Below are 22,208 nucleotides of genomic sequence, written 5' to 3'. Positions count from 1 at the left end.
GGATTACCGGAAGAACCGGCTTCGGAATACAGATGCGGGATTCCTAAATAAAGTGTTAACAGAATCCAGCACGATACTGAAAAAATCTATGCATGGTAGAGGACTCCGTAAAGAAATGCAAAGTAAAATGAGACACACTTTTGTGTGTATGTGATGAAGTTGGCAAAGATTTTAAGAAAGATATTAGCCGTTGCAAGCAGTGGTAGAGGAAATAGGCACTCTCCTATGTTTCTGACATGGGACTCAATTGGCATCACCTTTCACTTTTACTGTGTGTGGCAGAAGTCTTACTATCTCACACAAGACATTAAGAAATCTGGCTATGAAGATACTCGTTTCATTCTTGTTTATGGTATTGAAAAATTGATAACAGTTTTTCTGCCCACTAATACGGGCTTGATAGGAGAAATTAGAATCTCAGACATATAATTATGCTGAAGAATAATAGGAAAATATGATAATGATATGTTAAATGAAATCATAGGTTTAAAACAGTATGTTCCCAATTTTTTTTTTTTTTTTTGTATTACAAGGGATTCTTTCTGTTGCAAAAACTCAACTCAAAGTGGCTTAAGAGAAAGAAGGGGAATGTATTGATTCATAATCCTAGAAAGTCAGGGAGCATGACAATACCTTCAGGCAAGCCGGACCCATGTGCTCACGGGGCATCGCCAGGAATGTGCGTCCGTCTCTTAGTTCAGCTTTATTTTATGTTGGTTTTACTTTCCGATCCACTTTCCACAAGTGTGGTCAAACAAGGTGTGTTAGAGTCCTCCAGGGAGATAGAGGCAGGGAGACTCGGGAGAGCGAGCCCAGGGGAGTAGTTGAAAGGCCTCAGAGCCAGAGAGCCGAGGGTGTAGGTTCCGGGCTGGGTCTGAAGGGCTGAGACCCAGGAGTGCTGAGGTCAGAAGATGAATGTGCCAGCCTAAGTAGTAGGGCAGAGTGAATCCAACCTTTCTCCACTTGTTTTGTTCTATTCAGGCCCTCAGCAGATTGGGTGAGGTCCATCCGCACTGGGGAGGACCATCTGCTTTGCTCAATCCGCCCATTCAAATGCTGATCTCTTCTGGAAACACCCTCGCAGACACACCCAGAAATTATGTTTAACCAGCACATTTTGTGGCACAGTCAAGTTGACATGTAAAATTAACCATCACAGAGGGCCTACCGGCAGCTCTGGGATCGTGTTTGACTAACCGAATAACCTAGGGGGGAAAGAAAGGAGAGTCTTTCCTTCCAAATCATTCCAGCCCAAATCCCAGTGCTGAGTCCCTTTGGCCAGGCCTGGGCCACGGAGCCTTCTCTTCAGCTGAGAGATGGTGTGGGGCGCACGTGAACTATGTAATAATGATAGCGGCTAAAATTTATCGAGTACTAATTACGTGTCACCTGAGGAGTCGGAGTTCGAGTTCCATGGTAGATGTGTCATCCTGGGCAGTGTTGTCCCCCCACATCTGAAAAAGACTCACAGCCCGTGTCCTTGATTTGATTTCAGTCACTCCTCTTGACAACCCGACTGAAATGGATTCTATTCTCATTTTACAGATGAAGAAACTGAGGTTCAGGCAGGTTAACTATATTATACAAAACGAAAGAATTCGCAAGTGGTGAACCCACTCATGTGGATTGAGACTGTGGGATTAGGCGGTTCCCCCCAAGAAGCATCAGATGCTCCTTCTGACATTGGAGACAGAGCCCAAAACAAAAACAAACGAAAACAAAACAAAAGAACCCCACAGAATACAGGCCTATGAAAACTCTATAAAACCATCACTAATACACTCATAAAGGCAAAAGAATATGTTGCACTCTTGTTATAAGAAGAGGGATGATGTGATCATACCTTCAAGAGAATTAAAAAAGAGCCCTTAAAGGTTAAAGCAGGAGCACAGACCGAAAAAGGTACTATAAGAGTTGGAAGATCAATTTGAGGAAACTCCTGAAGAAGACAAAGGGATGGAAAATAGAGAAAAGATAAGCCTGGGAGGTTCAATATCTGAATAATCGAGTTCTAGAAAGAGAGAACAGAGAACATTTAGGGGAGGCAGCCATCAGTAAAACAATAAAGAAGCATTTACCGGAACTGAAGGACTTGAGGTTCCAGATTGAAAGGGTCTTTCAAATGCCCATAAAAAAGGACGAAAAGAGACCCACCAAGACACATCATCATGAAATTTTGAAACACCGGACAAAGAGATCTTAAAATCTGAGAGAGAGAGAGAGAGAGAGAGAGAGCGAGAGAGAGAGAGAGAAGGGAGAGAAACATAAAAATCATACATAAAGGATGAGCAATCAGATTTGGCTTTAAGAGAAGCCAAGAAAGAGGAAGGCATGGGACTGCTCACAAAGGAATCTGACCCAGAGGAGAGGTGGAGGGGATCCTCAGGGTGAGGGTGATGGGAGAGTCCAGGGGACAGCCATGCACTAGATGCAGAAGGAAACGGTTCCGATTGAAGCACCGTGACTGCAAAGACCTAGCCAGGGCTGCCGCCGTTATTACCCTGTTACCTTCACGCTAACCTTAAACCAAGGGTGAAATGCCCAGAGAGTCCAGCCCGAGGTTTTCTCCGTGCTCACCTTATTTTGACCACATGTTGGTGACGTTCCTACTCATTCCCGCATGCCCCGCTGCCTGACGCGCTGCATATATCATCTAGAAATGCTGGAGGGGAAGTCGTGGCGACCAGAAAAGACAGAACGGCCTCTCCCTCTGGCCAAATACCTAAAACCTGGTCCATGCCATGGTGCTGCCACACGTCTCAGCTGTGCTGAGCCTGATGCCCAAGGTTACTCATCCCTTACTCAGTGATTTTCCCATCAAAGGCTTTTGTAAATGCTCAGGGAAGCTGAAGTCAGACAACGGCCCGGAGACTGTTCAGTTTAGCTTCTCCCCCCAGCCTTCCTCCGGCAGTGGTGGGTTTAGCCTCTCCTTATAGTCCCAGATTGCAGCTCGCTGCTCCGATTTTCAAAACTTAGCAATATTTAGGGATGCGTGTGTAGGTGGAAAGCTAAAGAGGGCAAACGGGAATGGTCAACACGAAAGCCATCACAGTGGTTACTGCTGGGGGTAGAGAAGAGACTACTATTTGAGGAGGAGTAAACAGAGCTCTGGAAGGACTGGCCATTCTTTGTATCTCCAACTGGCCCGAGGACTGTCTACCCTATCATTATATTTAAATGGTACAAGTGATTTTACTTCCTCTTTATTTGCATGGTGCATGTCACAAAAAACCATTTAAAAATCAGGTGCTGTTACTCAATAAAAGGGGAAAGGAACGTGGAAAGCAGAAATAAGAGATGTTCATCCAGAATCGTTGGAAAATGAAAGGACAGGGGAAAACATTTGCATCTGGCCTCTTTGTTGCAAGGAACAGACTTGTTCAATTCAACTCAAGAAAGGAAAGGGGTTGTTTTGAGCCAACATGTGGAATGGTATGGAACGATAAAACTCAGGCAGGTTTTGACTCTCCCTAGAGGCATCTCTGGGTCTCTGTCTGCTGCGTTTCCTATTGGCCGTATAGTAAACCTCCCCAAAATCCATTGGTTTAAAACGACAATCACCATTTATTTGTTGGCTCATGATGCTGTAATTGGGGAAGGGATTGGCAGGAATGGCTCATCTCTGCTCCATGAAGTGTTGATGGGCCAGCGTGACTGGGGCTGGAGGGGGTGGATAGCTTCACTCACATGTCTGGCTCCTCAGCTAAGGTGTCCAGAAGAGCTAGGGGTTGGCCAGGCCAATCTTTGCAGCAAGGCTCCTTTACATGGTGGCTCAGGGCTCCAAGAGAGGCAGATCAGGAGCTCTCAGGCCCCTTAAGCACTAGGTCTAGAACTGGCACCATGTCACCGCCACTGCATTTTGTTCTAAGCAACTCCATTTGGTGAGGAGGAGAAACAGATTTCGCCTCTTGATGGGAGAAGCGGCATGTTCTCCCATAGATGGGAAGAGTACTTGGCAGCTGTTTTTGCAAACAAGTTGCCGTATCTTTTCCCCTACCCCAGAATTTTGGATCGCGTATAATTTTCATTTGCTATTGCCTTAACTTCACTCATGATTTCCTGTCACCTCCAACTTTCCTGCTAACTAGCAAATACTTTTTGTGTTTTGGGGCTCAAATGCCTAAGAACTGCTTGGTTCGGTTCATCTTTTTGTTCCATGTGAGTGGTCAAACGTCAGAGGCCAACCTATTTTTGTCCTTAAGTTTTGGTTTGAAAAACATTAAGTCTTCAGAATAGTGGCAAGAATAATACACTGAATGGCTATACGCCCTGCACCTGGATTCACCAATCTTAACATTTGCCACATTTGCTTGATCATACTTTCTCTTTCTATGAGTATGTGTATGGAGTTGGTTGGAGACATCATGACATTTTACCCTGGAATATTTTAGCATATATCTCCTAAGAACAAGGCATTCTCTTACATAACCACAGTCAAATGATCACACTCACGAGATTTAACAGTTACATACGATTGTAACCTAACGTGCTACCCACATTCATATTTCCGCGGTTGCCCCAGTAATGTCTTTTATATATGATTTTTTAATCCCTTATTGAAACTATGATGACACGTAGAAATTATGTCTCCACACGTGTCTCCTCAATGTACTTTTATTTAGACAAGTTTCCTGGCTGTCTTTCATCTTTTGTGACATTGACTTTTTTGGAAAGCCTAGGCCAGTTGTTTGCACAGCGTCTTTCGACTTTGGATTTGCATAATTATTTCCTCTTGGCTAGATCCAGCTTAACTCTCTGTGGTAGGAACAGGTGATGTGTGGCCAGCCAGTTGACTGGCTACTTTTGACAGTTGCTGGATCATCGTCTATCTGTGCTCACTCCCACTGTCCCTTTCCCCACTCCCCTCCCCCGTCCTATCCCAGGTTTCTTAGTCCTGAGACCTGTGGGTGAGTTTGGCCAAGAGAAGGCAATGGCGGATGACTGGAGAGTAGGAGAAAGGGAAAGACTGGAATCTTTCTCCTGTTTCTGTGTTCCTGTGAGGTCTCTGTGGCTACTCCTGTGAGTCTCCTGCTCCCTCCAAACAGACCCTTCCGTGCGTTTCAGGCTCCCCGGACATCCTCCTCCTTGGTTCTGGCTCCTGGCTGGCCCCAACTTCTGTGCTCCGATAAAACCCCCCTCTCATGCTGCCCCTTCAGCCCTGGGGAGGCAGTGTCTTCCGGCTGCTTCTAACCTCACCATCCTGTGGTTGGCCGCTCAGCTTTTCCACTTCCTGCGTAACCAATTTTCTTTATTTGGAGCGAAGGGCCCAGGGTGGTGTCTGTTTTCCTGACTAAACCCTGACTAATGCCGATAGGGTGCTCATCCTTGGTCTAATCTGAGTGACGTGTGGAATGGGGTTGCATGGAATCAGCTACGGCAGTATTAGCAGTAGGGGCCCCAAGAGGGGAGAGTCCTTTAGAAGGAGGAATGAGCACAGTAGCCCCCTTCCTGTGTAGGCAAAGGCAACATCTCTGGGTGGTAGAATTTTGGATGAATTTTATAGTATTTCTTCTTCTTTTTGTGTTTACCCCAAATAACCTACGTTTTCTACGATGGAAATGGATTGTTTGGGCATGGAGAAAAAAATTGCCAGCATGCCACATTTGGGAAACAAGTGAATGAGAACGGTCAACACATTGTGCGTAACAAGATCCATCAGAAAATACGGAAGCTGCTAACCCCCAAGAAGTCACTTGGTCCCTGAATCTTTTTCTCCAGTTTTACTGAGGTATAATTAACAAATAAAATTATGATATATTTAAATTTCTTAGAATTTTATTTGAGAGAGGGAGAGAGAGAGAAAGAGAGTGCGAGTGGGGGAGGGGCAGAGAGAGAGAGGGAGAGAGGATCCCAAGCAGGCTCCATGCCGCCAGCACAGAGCCTGATGTGGGGCTTGAACTCATGAAACCATGAGATCATGACCTGAGCCAAAACCAAGAGTCGGACCCTTAACTGGGCGAGCCCCCCAGGAGCCGCATAATTGTGATATATTTAAAGCACCCGTGATGATTTTATATACACACACTGTGAAAGATTTTCTGCAATTGGGTTGATGAACACATCCATCACCTCACATACTTACCTTTATTTATTTATTCGTTCTTAGTACAAACACTTAAGTTCTACTCTCTTAGCAGATTTCAGTGACACAATTCAATATCGTCAACTCTAGTCACCACGTTCTCTGTCAGGTCTTCAGCCCTTACTCATGTTATAACCAAAAGCATGTACCCTTTACCGACCTGTCCCCTCTTGTCCCAACCCCCAGCCGCTGGCATCCACCATTCTCCTCTGTTTCTGTGAATTTGACTTTAAAAAAAATATTTTTTAAAGTTTCACACATAAGTGATAGCAAGCAGTATTTGTCTTTCTCTGCCTGACTCCCCAAGTCTTTTAAATAAAAAATGATAATTCGGGGTGGCTGGGTGGCTCAGTTGGTTGGGCGTCGAACTTGGCTCAGGTCAAGATCTCGTGGTCCGTGAGTTTGAGCCTCGAGTCCGGCTCTGCACTGACAGCAAGGAGCCTGCTTCGGATTCTCTCTCTCCCTCTCTCCCTCTGCCTCTTCCCTGCTCGCAGGTGTTCTCTCTCTCTCTCTCTCTCTCTCTCTCTCTCAAAAATAAATAAACAGGGGCGCCTGGGTGGCTCAGTCAGTTAAGCGTCCGACTTCAGCTCAGGTCACGATCTCACGGTCCGGGAGTTCGAGCCCTGCGTCGTGCTCTGGGCTGATGGCTCAGAGCCTGGAGCCTGCTTCCGATTCTGTGTCTCCCTGTCTCTCTGCCCCTCCCCCGTTCATGCTCTCTCTCTGTCTCAAAAATAGAATAAACGTTAAAAAAAATTTTTTTTAAATAAACATAAATAAAAAAGAGAGTCAGTATAAGATCTAGAAGAGTAACAAGAAATTTCTCTTGTGAGATTTATACAAAATGCTTATACTCTTCTGTTTATGTGATGTAGTTCATAATACACTTTAATAATTTTAAAAAGCTGGTGCTGGAATCCCAAAAGGGGCAAATGGCTCAATTGTGGAGGGAGATTTCCCCACAACCCCCCGGGCCCACAAAGGAACAAGTCTGTAGCCACGAGGAGAAAACCTCGCTGGCTCATATGGGTGTATTTACGTTTAACAGGTGACTTGTGCGATCGTTTCTAAGTATTGGAGGTGTGTTTCCGTGTTTTACTACTTAATCAAATAACCTGAGGGGTTTTGGAAGATGTATTAACTGAGAGGTGGAAGGATTCATAGGGATAGTAAAATAGCTAAGTTGTGGGTTCGACACATGAGAAAATGAGTAGAAAGGCACAAGAAACGGCAGTGGAAAGATTAAATAGGACCCAAGGCTAAAATAAGATAAAATTGCATGGAGCACCTGGGTGGCTCAGTCGGTTAAGCGTCCGACTTCGGCTCAGGTCGTGATCTCGCAGTCCGTGAGTTTGAGCCCCACGTCGGGCTCTGTGCTGACAGCTCGGAGCCTGGAGCCTGCTTCGGATTCTGTCTCCCTCTCTCTCTCTGCTCCTCCCCCACTCACATTCTCTCTCTCTCAAAAATAAACATTAAAAAAATTTTTTTAATAAAAAAATAAAAATAAAATAAAACCGCATGAACGAAGACAGGAACCATTGGAAATCAAATGAACTGTTGGAAATGAGGAGCAAAAAATACGTAAATAAAATCACAGGGTTCGTCAGGTAGGGCCGGGCTGGACCAGTCAACAAGCAGTTCTCACAGGAGAGCCTGGCAGAGAAAATTCTCTTGGCAAGTAAGAAGCCAAGACAAGCCTGCTTCTGCCTTTCATCTAATCCAGTGCAGCCTGGTGCAAAGAGTCTGGAAGAATCAAAAGACACTTTCCTAGATGCTTAACTGTTGCAATGACCATCCACGGGTCATTGCAACAGGCTTTTGACTTCAAGCTGCTACTACCCGCCGAGGCCTGTGTTTAGCCGTGGTCTAATCACTGCTCTCTCGAGTGTATTCACTGGACGCCCAAGGTGCTGCGTGTAGGAAGGATAAGACCGGTAATAGTGTTGCCTGAAGGGAAGCATACGGGTCAGCGAGTGAAACAAGTTGACGTTTTACCACGAATTAGTTACGATGACGTCTCGCTAGTGCGCATCTAACGTTGTTACGAGTTTATGAATGTAGAGGAAAGTATCCAGTGAGAGTTACACCTGATTGTCTTTCCCGCCCACACCGAGCAAAGAATGTGTGTTGAGGAAGCATCCTGGCCCCTGGGGGTTTCCTTCTCCGCGGACAGACGGGGACAGCGTGATCCGGGCTGCGCAGTCCGTAGGCTGGAAGGTTTGGAAGGTGCTGGTGTGGTTCCTGGCCGAGGTCTCTTGATTCATTCATTGTTCTATTGCCTTTACCTCCTCCCAACTTTGATCCCGAGTGAATGTCTCACTAGGGCCACATCGACTTTTTGAGAGAGGTTTCATGGAAGTTGCCCCGCTCTAATGACATCCTCCTGACGCATCAGGAAAATTTGAGCAAACTGGTCCAGAAGGAGAGGCAGAGTCCAGGACCTGAGTGCTGGGCCTGTCCTACGAGCGTCCCCAGCTAGTGCCAAAGCCCACGAATCACATTCCGGCTCACTCTTGGTATAGTACGTTCTATGGGTGTGAGCAAATGTGTAATGACGTGTCCACCATCATGGTAGCACACAGAGTATTTTCACTGCCCTGGGAGTCGTCTGTGTGCTACTTGTTCATCCCTGCGCCCCCCAGCCCTGGGCACCCACTGATGTTTTCATTTCTCCAGAGCGTCGCCTTCCCCAGAATATCGTATGGGTGGCATCCTTCGGTGTGTAGCCTGGAGACTGGCTTCTTTCTCTTAGTAACACGCAGGTAAGGTTCTTCATGTCTTTTCGTGCCTTCATGACATTGTTCAGGTTTAGCACTGAACAATATCCCCTTGTCTGGTTGTGCCAGTTTGCTTATCCACACTGCCGGTACGGCCTTGATGTCTGGGGTCGGGAGTGTCCCCTCCATCTTCTACCCTGTCTCTCCTACATCCTGCATCTCTAGAGCTGGAGAAAGTTTCACAAGGAGAAGTGAGACATAGACTTTGCAGGACAGCGCTTGCTGGGGAGGGAACCAGTGAGCTGGCACGTTCGGGGAGACCTGATCTGCCGTCAGGGACTTTGAAAGAAGGGTAAAGAGGGATCCTGGCCTAAGGCACGGTGTTCCTCTCCACACGCAGGTGCACGGAGATCCAGGAATCTACCCCCCGCCCCCCCCCCCCCCCAATGAGCTGATGATCTGATGGGCCTTGGTCTCACTGCTGCCTCCTCATGGTCTCATTTTGGGATTCCCCGGGGCTCAAGGCGACCAGCCTGGGACTCACTTATGCAGGTGCACAGGCCTTGGGAAGTGGGAGGGTGGGAAAGGGATCCACCCGGAGCCCTTAGCGGACCTACACGGCCCTGGGCCATTGTATTCGCACCTGCTGTGCTGCTTCGCAAGCCTTTGAACACAGCAGCCATAGACGTTTGCAAGGAAAACCAAATCAAGTTAAAGCCTTCGTTTCTGCTGGAAGCAGGCAGGGGCCAAGCCGTGTTGTCCAGCTCTTAGGAAGGAGGGCGTGACCTGTCCTAGAGCAAAGTCAAAGTGGCTTGGGTGAAGAATACCCAGAGGCAGAGAGAATTCAGCACAAAGGGAAGGAGCCATACCAACAGGGGTGGTGACAAAGCTTCAATCATGGCGGAGGGGTGTGTGTGGGGGGGGGGGTGTGGCAGGACGGGAAAGGGCAGACACTCCTAGGAGTGTTTGGGTGGCTGTGTCAGCAAAGTTGGAAGTGTGGGGCCGAGAGCAGGTGGGACGGGCAGGAGGGAGCCAACTTCCACTTTCTCTTGTCTTTCCATTTCTCTTCCCTTTTCCCCCGGGGCAGATACGTCTCCCATCCCCTTCCATTTAATATTGCATCGTAAGCTTTTTCCTCATCGCCAAGAGTTTTCTTGATAAACTTCGCAGCGCGGAATGTATTTTGATTGCAGAGGATTTGCAGAGGCAGTCGAGAGAGTTTGCGCACGCCCCCCACCCGACGTGTTCCCAACATTGTATCTTCTTACATCGCTGTGTCCGTGTGTCAGAACTGAGAAATGGCCGTTGGTACCTTACGATTAGCCAAGCTCCAGAATTTGTGCGGATTTTTACCAGTTTTTCCCATTTATATCCTTTGTAAATTCACGATCCAGCCCGGGACAACCACATCGAATGTTCTTTGGGTTTTTTTTGTTTTTTGTTTTTTGTTGTTGTTTTTTTTTTTTTCCAACGTTTATTTATTTTTGGGACAGAGAGAGACAGAGCATGAACGGGGGAGGGGCAGAGAGAGAGGGAGACACAGAATCGGAAACAGCCTCCAGGCTCTGAGCCGTCAGCCCAGAGCCCGACGCGGGGCTCGAACTCCCGGACCGCGAGATTGTGACCTGGCTGAAGTCGGACGCTTAACCAACTGCGCCACCCAGGCGCCCCTCGGATGTTCTTGTTATGACTCCTTAGTCCCTGTGACAGCTTCTTAGCGGTTCCTTATTTGTCGTGACCTTGAGAGTTTGAGGGAGCCCTGGTTTGAAGTATTTGTAGAATGTCTCTTAAAGTGGGTTTGTCTGATATGTCCTCGTGATTAGAATGGGGTTATATGTTTTTGGAAAGACCACCACAGAGGTGACGTACCCTTCTCATCCCATCATATCAGAGGATACGTGATGTCCGTGTGATATTACTGGTGATGTGCCCTTGGTCACTCGGGTAAGGCAGCCCTAGCCAGGTTTCTCCACTGTAAGGTTACTATTTCCCCTTTCCTGACTCTGTTCTGCGGACATCAGTCACTAGGTGCGGCCCATACTCAAAAAGAGGTGAAGGAAATATGCTCCTTTTTGTGGAGAGGGTAGTCTCTTCATAAATTATTCGGCGTCCTGTAAGCAACGTTTGTTTCTTCTCCTCGGCTATGTCTTTACGGAACCACTTATTTATATCAGTAAGTATTCTTATCTTACACTTTGGGTTACAATCTGACCCTTCATCGTTTACTTTGTTGCCGAAATTGTCGTAGCTCTGGCCATTGGTGGCCTCTTCAAGGTTGGCTCCCGTGTTCCCCGGGACATGCCCCAGCCTTGTACTTATTTTTAGTTTTTAAGCACTTCTTTTCTTCTCCCACTATGAGATGCTCCGGGCCCATCTTGCATTTCCTGTGCCCCAGCCCCAGAGTCTTGGATGGGAGGATGGAATCGGGAAGCGTGTTTCCATACCTGTTGTTCTCATTTGTCTGTTCCATTCAGTAGAGTATAACGATTGCTCCAACCATTACGAATTTTACATTTAGGAGGAATTCTTTTTCGTGGTTAAAAAAAAAAAATCATTTTGCAAATAAAGTAAATTTTTTCTGGGAAGTAAATTTCCAGGAGGAGCATTAGTGGGGGAAAAGGTCGTGTATATTTATTATGTTTCTAGATACTGACAGACACACTGCTCCCATATTATGGTACCAATGCATGCCATCTCCAAGGATTTAGAAATGTACTAGTTCCCCTTCAATGTTTAGAATGAGTAGCAGGGTGTGGAATGAAAACTCTTCTTCCCGTCACTGTTGTTTTAATCCCCCCCCACACACACACACCCCTTCCTGGAGACCATGATATTCGTTTCTTGTATATTCTTTTAGAATTTCTTTATGCACAAACAAGCGAAATGAATGCATGTGAGAGAGACCAAACTAAGCATACTGTTGTTAAAAAATTTTTTCTTTAATGTTTATTTTTTTTTTATTTTATTTTATTTTTTCAACGTTTATTTATTTTTGGGACAGAGAGAGACAGAGCATGAACGGGGGAGGGGCAGAGAGAGAGGGAGACACAGAATCGGAAACAGGCTCCAGGCTTCGAGCCGTCAGCTCAGAGCCTGACGCGGGGCTCGAACTCACGGACCGCGAGATCGTGACCTGGCTGAAGTCGGACGCTTAACCGACTGCGCCACCCAGGCGCCCCTTTAATGTTTATTTTTGAGAGAGACAGAGTATGGGCGGGGCAGGGGCAGATGGAGAGGGAGACGCAGACTCTGAAGCAGCCTCCAGCCTCTGAGGATACAGACATGTTGCCCCGTAGAGGGGACTAGTCTAGCGGGGGACACAGGAACCAAAAAGTACACGCGGCGGTGTGTGTATGAAGAAATAGCTCTGCTTACGGGACCGAGGGGCATAGAGCAGGGGGAACAGAAAGGCTTCTGAGTCTGGATGTCGGAGCAGGCTCCTGGTGGGTTGGCGGGGACGGAGGAGAGCCAGCGAGAGGGCGGGCGTCGCAGGCAAAGAGGCAGCAAGGGCTGCCGTGAGCTGGTGAAACTTCACGGGAATTTGTGAGCCTGGGCCGGGAGGGGACGAGGGATGTGGTTGCAAAGAAAACGGGAGGCCCCCGAGGAGACCCCGGAGTGCCTGCGAGCTCAGAGAAAGAAGGGCAGCAGAGATACGGGCGGGGAGTGTGACGGAGATGCTAAGGGAGTGGAACGAGCACGACTTTCTGACTCAGCTGGTGGTCTTAGGGGGACAGAGGAGAGCACGACGAGGGGGAGGCAGAGGAGGAGGAGAGAGAGGGGGGCGGACTGCTCCAGTACGACCCCCCGGTTCTCAGCTGGGACGCCTGGGTATATGACGGCATCAGCTCCTGAATGCGGGACGCTTAGGAGAGGACAGGTCAGGAAACGAGATACGCTCGGTCCTCGACCATCCCCGCTTCGCGAAGTGCCTTCGCGAAGTGCCCCCTGCTTTGCACTGTCCCCTGTGCACAGCTAATTACTGTCTGTTGAATGACTTTCTGAATGCACGAATGAATGGTAATGGGAACACAGCGGTGAGCATCCCTTGAACCCCTCCCCTGGGAGCTTGTTGTCCGAGGGGGCGAAATGCAGAGACAGCCAGTGAAACAGCGTGTTACATGAGGTTGGAAGTGAGGGCAGTTAGGACCCAGGGGAAGGAGACAGCCCTCTGGTGAGTTTTAAGGGACATATATAAGACGGAGAAGAGGAAAAGACATTTCAGTAAGAAAGGAGGCTTTTTTCGAGAGAGAGAGAGAGAGAGAGAGAGAGAGAGCGAGCATGAAATGCCAGGAGCACCAAAAGATATACAAATGTTGTCCAGTGTAATTAATTTATTCACTTAAAGGATTTGCTTAACTATTGATTGGAAGGAAACAATCATAATAACCATTTTTTCCCTATTTTAACAGACTTGGGACTTAAAACTTCCGACTTAGTCAAAAGTTGTTTTCTGGTTTGCTGAGAGAATTTATGTCTATTTTGAATGCTTTTAGCTTTATAGGAAAATTTACAGTTCGATTTTTGATGAAAAATGTCAGTGTAGGGGCGCCCGGGTGGCTCAGGCGGTTAAGTGTCCAACTCTTGCTTTCAGCTCAGGTCGTGATCTCAGGGCCATGAGGTAGAGCCCTGTGTAGGGCTCTGCTGTCATAGCACGGAGCTTGCTTGGGATTCTCTCTCTGTCTCTCTCTCTCTCTCTCTCTCTCTCTCTGCTCTTCCCCTCCTTGCACACGTTTCCGCATGCACACACATAATCTCTCTCAAAATAAAACTTTTTAAAAAGTCAATGTAAATACATGAACAAAGAGAAATGCAACTGATGGTTTCTAATTCAGGAAAAAAGGGGGGGAGCGTACTCTAAAAACATGGCAAATTAAGCAGAAAACAGAATAAAAAGCAAATAAAAGGTGGCAAAGCATTATACTCATTAGAAGATGGAGAAATAAGTCTAAATGTATCAATTTTTCCAATACATACAAAATTACCTGCAAAAAGTTAGAGATGTCCTATTGGATTATAAAAATAAAATCTATGTATATGCTATTTAGAAGAGACTTCTGGAACGACACTGCACTGCAGTGCTGGAAAAAAAAAAAAAAAAAAAAAAAGGATGGCGAAAGATATGTCCTGTAAAAACTAACCAAAAAGTGTGTGGTATAACCATCTTAACGTTTTATTTTTATTTTTTTATTTTTTTATTTTTTTTATTTTTTTTATTTTTTTTTTTAACATTTATTTATTTTTGAGACAGAGAGAGACAGAGCATGAACGGGGGAGGGGCAGAGAGAGAGGGAGACACAGAATCAGAAGCAGGCTCCAGGCTCTGAGCCATCAGCCCAGAGCCTGACGCGGGGCTCGAACTCACGGACCGCAAGATCGTGACCTGGCTGAAGTCGGACGCTTAACCGACTGCGCCACCCAGGCGCCCCTAAAAATTTTTTTTTCAACGTTTATTTATTTTTGGGACAGAGAGAGACAGAGCATGAACGGGGGAGGGGCAGAGAGAGAGGGAGACACAGAATCAGAAACAGGCTCCAGGCTCCGAGCCATCAGCCCAGAGCCTGACGCGGGGCTCGAACTCACGGACCGCAAGATCGTGACCTGGCTGAAGTCGGACGCTTAACCGACTGCGCCACCCAGGCGCCCCTAAAAATTTTTTTTTTCAACGTTTATTTATTTTTGGGACAGAGAGAGACAGAGCATGAACGGGGGAGGGGCAGAGAGAGAGGGAGACACAGAATCAGAAACAGGCTCCAGGCTCTGAGCCATCAGCCCAGAGCCTGACGCGGGGCTCGAACTCACGGACCGCGAGATCGTGACCTGGCTGAAGTCGGATGCTTAACCGACTGCGCCACCCAGGCGCCCCAGCAATTTTAATATCATGCAAAGTAGAAGGCAAGATAGCACTAATAAGGATAAAAAAAAAAAAGACACTGTGTAATGCCCGGAAGAACCATCACCAAAATAATATAACAATTATAAACTTGTATAGGCTCAACAGTCAAAATATACAAGGCAAAAACTAACAAAACTGGAAGGATCAATGGGTAAGTCCTTAATCTCTGTGGGAGAATTTAGGCATGTCTCTTTGAGAATCTGGTAGGTTAAAGCAGACTTAAAAATCAAAAAAGCAACCTTAACCATAGCTAGCCTCCCAAGGTCCTGGAGACCTTGCTTTTTAAATATGCACAATTCTTCAGGCTTACGCTATCCCTGACCCGGACTAACAACTATATAATCGGCTACTCTTCACAGTCCTGGGGCAGCTCTTTCTGCTTACAGGTCCTGTCCCTGAGCTTTAATAAAAACACCTTTTTGCTCACACGCACACACACACGCACACACGCACACACACACACACATATACATGTATACATAATGCATAAATACATACATAAAATAAAAAATAAAAATAAAAATCAGTCACATAGGAGTTGATACTTCTTTAACATGGAAAAAAAATATATATAAAGCCAACATCTTTCTTACTGGGGAAAAAATAGAGGCATTCCCACTAGTTATAGAGAAGCCACAATGGTCCATTATCATCATTATAATTTAACAGTGTGTTGGAGATATTAGCCAGCATGGCAGGTGGAGAGGGGTGACAGAAATTTAAAGATAGGAAGAAGTAAATTTATCTTTATTTGCAGATTATATCATACATATCTGGGGGGGGGGAAGTAAATGGAAAACAAAACATGAAATGGAAATTTAGTAAAGTAGCCAAATATGATATTAAACACAGAAATCAGAAGCCTTCATATAGAAAACAACACCTAGTAGGAAAAAAAAAAAAACAATGAGAGACCACACTTACAATACCAATAAAGAAAGAAAAATTACTAGGGATAAACTGAACGAGAAATTTACAAAACCAACGTGAGAAAATTACAAAATACTTTCCAAAGACAAAAGTCAGGCTTGACCAAGTGGAAAGACAGGTCACGTTTATGAACAGAAAGATTCAACGCCATGTTAATTCTCCTTAAGTTAATTTTAAAAGGTAATGCAGTCCTAATATATGTACAGCTAATTTTGTTCTACACCTAAAAGACTGGTCATAACCTTGTTTTTGGAAGAACTAAGTAGCAAAAATACCCAGAAAATCTCTGAGAAAGGAGTGCAGTGGACCATAGTCATAGCCCAAATACTAAATACATTGTAAAGTCTCCATCACAAGATTGTGTTGGCGCACGAGTAAATAAATCAATGAGACATTGTACAAATATAGAAATAGATATAAAAGCATAAGACAGATTATATATATATATATATCTACAGATTATATATGTATCTACAGATCATATATATATATATCTACAGATATATATATATAGATAGATAGATAGATAGATAGATAGATATATCATCTACCCTTGTTGTGGAAAAGGACTTTTAAATAAGTGATGTTTGAGACATTTGCAAACCATATGGAAAAAAGGTAAAATTGGAACCATTCTTCAAACCATAAAGTAGGGAAATTTCTAAATGAGTCAAGTAACTACATGTGAAAAAAAAAAAAAAAGAACAACCCCAGTAACCAACACCCCCCGCCCCCATAAGTGGTAATAGAAAGTGTGGGTGAATTCTTTCACAACCTGGCAGTGGGAACACTTTTGTAACCACGAATAAAACTCAGCAGCTGTAAAAAAAGAAGATGAACTTGACTTTGTAAATACAAAACAAAATAAGCAAACGAAGCTGTTACACAGCAAAACCCCACAAATGAAGTAAAAAGACAAGTGGTAAACTGGGAAATAATTAACAACTTTTGCCACAACAGGCTATTATCTTTAATATATACGGAGCTTTTAAATTTGAGAAGAAAAATACCAGTAACCCCGTAGGAAAAAAAAATGAAAGATATACACAGAGAGTTTATAGAAAAAGAAATTTAAATGGCCTTTAGATATAGGAAAAGGTTTTCAGTCTTGCTCATAATAAGGGAAATGCGAATCAGAATTACACCAAGGTATCATTTCTCTCCTCTCAGATTTGCAAAGATCCAAAAGCTTGGCAACACTCTGTTGGCCCTCATGCATGTTGGTGTGTAGGCAAAATGGGAATGTGGCAATATGTAGCAAAATCATCCTTGAATTTGTCTTTTGAAACCAAATCCCACTTGTAGGTATCCCCAAAGTACTGGACAAAAATGAGAAATGACGTAAGCATAAAACTATCAATTGTAGCACTCCGTGTAATCACAGAGGACTCAGAGGAAACCCAAATATCTTCAACGGGGGACTGGTTATAGATATGGAAATGTGAAAAGTAAAAATACAGAAAAATACAATATTAGTAGCAGTAAAAAGGCTGACCTAATCTGAAGATCCACCAGGAAGATGTAGTAATTCTAGGGGCACCTGGGTGGCTCAATCAGTTAAGCTATTATCTTTAATACAACTTGGGCTCAGGTCACAATCTCACAGTTTGTGGGTTTGAGCCCTGCATCAGGCTCTGTGCTGATGGCTCAGAGCCTGGAGTCTGCCTCGTATTCTGTGTCTCCCTCTCTCTCTGTCCCTCCCCCCCCCCCCGTTCACACTCTGTCTCTCGCTCTCTCTCTCAAAAGTAAATAAATATTTAAAAGTGTTTTAAAAAGAAGATATAGTAATTCTAAATTTGCTTCGTACAAACTAACAACATGGTCTGAGAATAGGTAATGCAAAAATTGGCATAAGTATAATAAAAAAGAGACACGTCCTCTGTTTTACAAAGAAATTACATCACACCGATCTCAGTAACTGATGCAACAAGTAGACAGAAAATCCATGAGGTTATAGAAAATCTGGATGATATAATTAACCAATTTGACCTAAAACACATTATATCCAAGTGCATGTAGAACATTTCCCATAATTGATCAAATAAGGGCATAAAGTAAACCTCAGTAAACCTCAAGGATTTTAAACGATGCTGAGTAACTTTTCTGACCACAATTGTCTTGTTTGAAATCAAATAATATAATTAGAAAATCTCCAATACATGGAAATGAAGCATTATACCAAAAAAAAAAAAAATCATCAAAAAGCCATGGGTCTATAAAGAAATGAAGTGAAAATTAGAAAAGTATTTTAACTAACTGTAAATGAAAATATGTATCAAAACCTGCAATTAGAACCACGTTTAAAGGAAGACTTAGAACATTAAATGAAAATAGAAAAAAAAAGCCCAGGCTCATAGCAGTCTTTTGAGCATCACCTCGTGAAGTTAGAAAAATAATAGCAAGTAAACTCAACGAAAGTAGAAATGAGCAAATAGTAATGAGAAGAAATTAATAAAATAGAAACAAACTCAAAACAGGGAATATTTAAAAAGCAAGAGTTTGTTATTTTAAAATACTGGTAAAATGTATAACACCCAGGCAAAACTTACACAGTAATGAAAATAAATATATTATTGCTAAATGCAACATAGGTGAATCTCACAAATGTTGAGCCAAAACAAAAGCAAAAAAACCAAAACAAAACAAAAAAACAGCCAGACCAAAAGAACACATACTGTGTGCTTCTAATAATACAAGACTATATATAGCATTAAAAGCAAAACTAACAGTTACCTTTGGAGACGCGATTGGAGAAGATGCCAAGAGGGGACTTTTGGGATGCTGGAAGTTTCTATTTCTTGAAAAAAGACTAGTCCCGTGGGTGTGTTCACCCTGTGATAAGTCACTGACCTGTGCACTTATGATCTGTGTGCTTTTCTGCACGTTACACAGCAGTAAGATTTTGCCAATAAGAGACACGAGTTATCAGAAGAGAGTTGCTTGACAGAATCAATGCCCCCCAAAGGAAATGAGAACAAACCTCTTTCTCCCATACTCTTTCTAGATGCCTGGGATGTGGACAAGATGCCTGGAGATTCAGAAACCATTTGTGATCATGAAGACAAAAGCCACAAAGGACATCAGCCTTGGACAGCCGAACGCCTACACCTTATATGAGAAAAATAAGCCACTTGTCTACTGGAGCCATTCTTACTTGAAGCTGACTGCCACTTCAGCTATGGTTTAAGGATTCAAAACACTTTTTTAAGTAGGTTCCACGCATAGAGCCTGGCTGTGGGCTTTGAACTCACGACCCTGAGATCAAGATCTGAGCTGAGATCAAGAGTCCAATGCTCAACCCACTGAGCCACCCAGGCACCCTTCAATTTTTTTTTTTTTTTTTTTTTTAGAGTCGAAAAAGAAGTACACAATTTCAACATAGAGCAGGAGGGAGCAAATACCAAAAATTAATCCCGTCGGAAACACAGAAACAAGAACACATAGAAAACATTTTAAAATAAAACCAGTGAGACCAGCAAATCTCAAACAAATCTTTGCTTATTTTAGACAAAAACAAGAGAGCAAAACTAAACCGTATTAAGAAGGAATAAAAGAAGCACTACTCATACAGCATAGGTTTAAAAAAATAAATTGTAAGAATTGTGCGGCAAGGACAGAAAAGAGGGAGCGTCCTCAGAGTCCCTAATTTAGAGCACCCACTGTTTGAACCTCGTCCGTACCTGACGGTACTCGACTTAAGGAATTGGGATTATTGCTTTTATGCCAGCAAACCCAAAGAGTGGAAAAGGAGGCCCACCCGACCTGCAGGTGAGGCAGGGGGACCACACATTTCAATTGTGGGTTTGTTGCCCATGGTTTAAACGGAGAGCCACCTGGGGGCCAGTGACGGAACAACAGGGGCTGCTTCCAGCTGTCGTTGGGGGATCTGGGTAGACCCAGTGGTGTGGCCTCCAGCCTAGAGCTTTAGCCAAAAGAGAACCCTCGGCCCTCCCTCCCCTCCCTCCTCCTGTTCCATGGCCACCGCGTCTCCCAGCTGCAGTGGAAGGGGTACCCGGGGAACGCCCACCCTGGAGTGGTGAAGGGCACCCACGGAGTAAGAGGGAAGAACTAAGAGTCAGCGTGAAGAAATCCGCCCAGGATTCCTGCAGGTGTTTTGAGCCTGGTGTCAAGGGGGAGAGAGATTGTTGATGGGAAGTTAGGGGGGTGTGGTCCACGTGGGGTCACCATTAACAGGTGTGCAGGCAACGGCCAGTTCCCCTGGGCAGATCGAGTAACCTCAAAGTGTGCTGTCCGGGAGGTTAGGGTGCTTGCGGGGAAGGGGAGATTAGAGAGAGAGCGTTGAAGGAAAGGGGAGGCACAGGGAAACCCCCCTGTGTCCCTTGTCCCGTAAGCTTATCCTCTCCTTCCCAAGCCCCACTCCTCTGTCTGGAGTCTCTCACTGCAGGTGTGCCCTAGGAGTGCCAGGCCCACCCACTCTCAGCCTCCAGAGCCCTTTTTGGACCTCAGTGACCCCCTTTCCAAATGTCTGCTTAATTTCTTCCTGTCCGCGTCCCACTGTTACCCCACCTTCAACATGCCCACGCTCACAACCACGGACTCACCTTTCAATTTCCCACATTCCCTCCTCCTCTCCTGAAACGTCACCGGCCTTCAAGTTCTTCCAGTCTTTGCCTCACAAAGCCTCTCCAGAAGAACTTCTCAGTGACCAGTGCACACATTCTCAGGGCCTGTGACCTCTGCTGTCTCTTATTACCCATCTGAGAGGGAAGTTCTGAGCTCAAACTCCACCTCCTGCTTGGTGAGACAGTGACTGGGAGCTAAAAGGTTGGCGGAACATGTTGGTTTCGATCAGTCATACGTGCCTGTTTCTACCTTATTAACTGTACTATGTCAACCTTATTTAAAAGCTGCAGACATTTGTGGAGAGCTGTGGGGCATCGATAAATGAAATGTTTAAGATGTTTTAGGGATTCAGACTTTATCTTTCCTGTTCTTTGCCATCCCACAGCCCTTTCCCCAGGCCAGGCTTTCATTGCCTCACATTGAGATGACAGCAGTAATTTCCAGATTGGTCCTTTGATCTCTACACTTTAAGATTTATCTTTTTTATACACTGTTTTGCTCATGTCCTTATTAGAGCTTTCATTTTTCTTTTCAATTGCCCCTTGATCTTATTATATTTGGTTATATGTTATGCTTTTCTTAAACTTTTAAACCATACAGGCCTGGTGGAGACAGAGCAGAGTCTACAATATCCTGTTTTGGTCATATGATTGGAGGTGGGCGGGGGCTTTCGCACAGTGCAGTTTCCAGAAGCCTAGCTGCAATCAGAGAACCACTCAGGGATCCAGGCTGCTGACCCATGCATTCTATCCTCCTATTCTGTGTTCTGAGAAACTCCCCTTCCCCCCGCACACACACATATTACCTGGCCCAGGTGGGCAGAAGCACACTGAACCAACACATATGAAGATCCACATGGAGGAAAAATGGCTGAGCTGAGATACTCTAAGGAGACGGGGACACTGGGTAAAATCAGAAGACTCGGAGGCTGAGAGACCAGAGCTCAGACAGCAAAAGGGGTGCAAAGGCCAGAACTGTGGGTATACAGAGAAGGAATAGTGTCCAGGGTGTCCTGGCCTTTGGATCATGTGGCTCACTCAATAGTGGCTATTTGAAAGTTTGTTGACATGGAATAGAACTTGGAACTATGAAGAACTAGGGAGCTAGGGAACATGTTAGAACTATGTAGGAAAGGGTGAGGGAGATAATCCACCATATGCAAAAACACTATAAAGGGTTCAAGAGAGGGGCACCTGGGTGGCTCAGTTGATTAAGCATCCGACTTCAGCTCAGGTCCTGATCTCACGGTTTGTGAGTTCGAGCCCTGCATTGGGCTCTGTGCTGATGGCTCAGAGCCTGGAGCCTGCTTTGGATTCTGTGTCTCCTTCTCTCTCTGCCCCTCCCCCAACTTGTGCTCTGTCTCTCTGTCTCTCAAAAATAAATAAATGTAAAAAAAAATTTTTTTAATAAAATAAAGGGTTCAAGAGACATGTAGTACAGGTAAAATGAAAAGAAAATCATATCTGTCTGCATGCATAATAAACCACTCAGAACCAAAGAAAAGAGGAAATGTTAAAAAATGCCAGAGAAAGACACATCGATTTCAGAGGTGCAACGAGACTGAGAGCAAACTTCTCGCTAGAAATGATGGAAAGCAAAAGACAAGGTCTACAACAGAATAACTTCTTACCTAGAATTCTGAACTCGGTGAGAATACTCCATAAAATGAAGGAAGAATAAAGGCAAAAGTAAGAGAATTTATAAAGGGAAGTCCTTAGCAGGAACCAAATGTCTCATGAAGGAAACAAATTATAAAAGGAAAATGATCTTAGAAGAAAACACAGAAATACAGGAAGGAAAATGTAAACACTGGCTATGTGGGCAAATATAAATGCATACAGACAATATCAAGAAATGATATTGATAATTATAGGATTTAAAATATATTTAGAATTACAATGCTTGAAAATAATGCAAGAGGAGAGAGCAATTAAAGTGTTCTAAGATATTAGTATTATTAAGTAAAGGGTCTAAGTACTAATTTGTCTTAGACTACGGTAAATCA

At 44.7% G+C, this 22,208-nt stretch overlaps 1 long non-coding RNA gene across 1 annotated transcript; it reads left to right on the top strand.

Annotated features, from left to right (window-relative positions):
• Positions 1-543: 543 nt before the first annotated feature.
• On the top strand, positions 544-20,622 carry LOC115501403. Its single transcript, XR_003964785.1, has 2 exons — positions 544-5,728; positions 18,624-20,622. It is a non-coding gene; the product is annotated as an uncharacterized LOC115501403 (long non-coding RNA).
• Positions 20,623-22,208: the final 1,586 nt, after the last annotated feature.

Source organism: Lynx canadensis, chromosome E1, assembly GCF_007474595.2.
Source record: "Lynx canadensis isolate LIC74 chromosome E1, mLynCan4.pri.v2, whole genome shotgun sequence".
In the NCBI taxonomy this organism is placed as follows: Eukaryota; Metazoa; Chordata; class Mammalia; order Carnivora; family Felidae; genus Lynx; species Lynx canadensis.
This window is presented reverse-complemented; position numbering and strand designations above follow the sequence as displayed.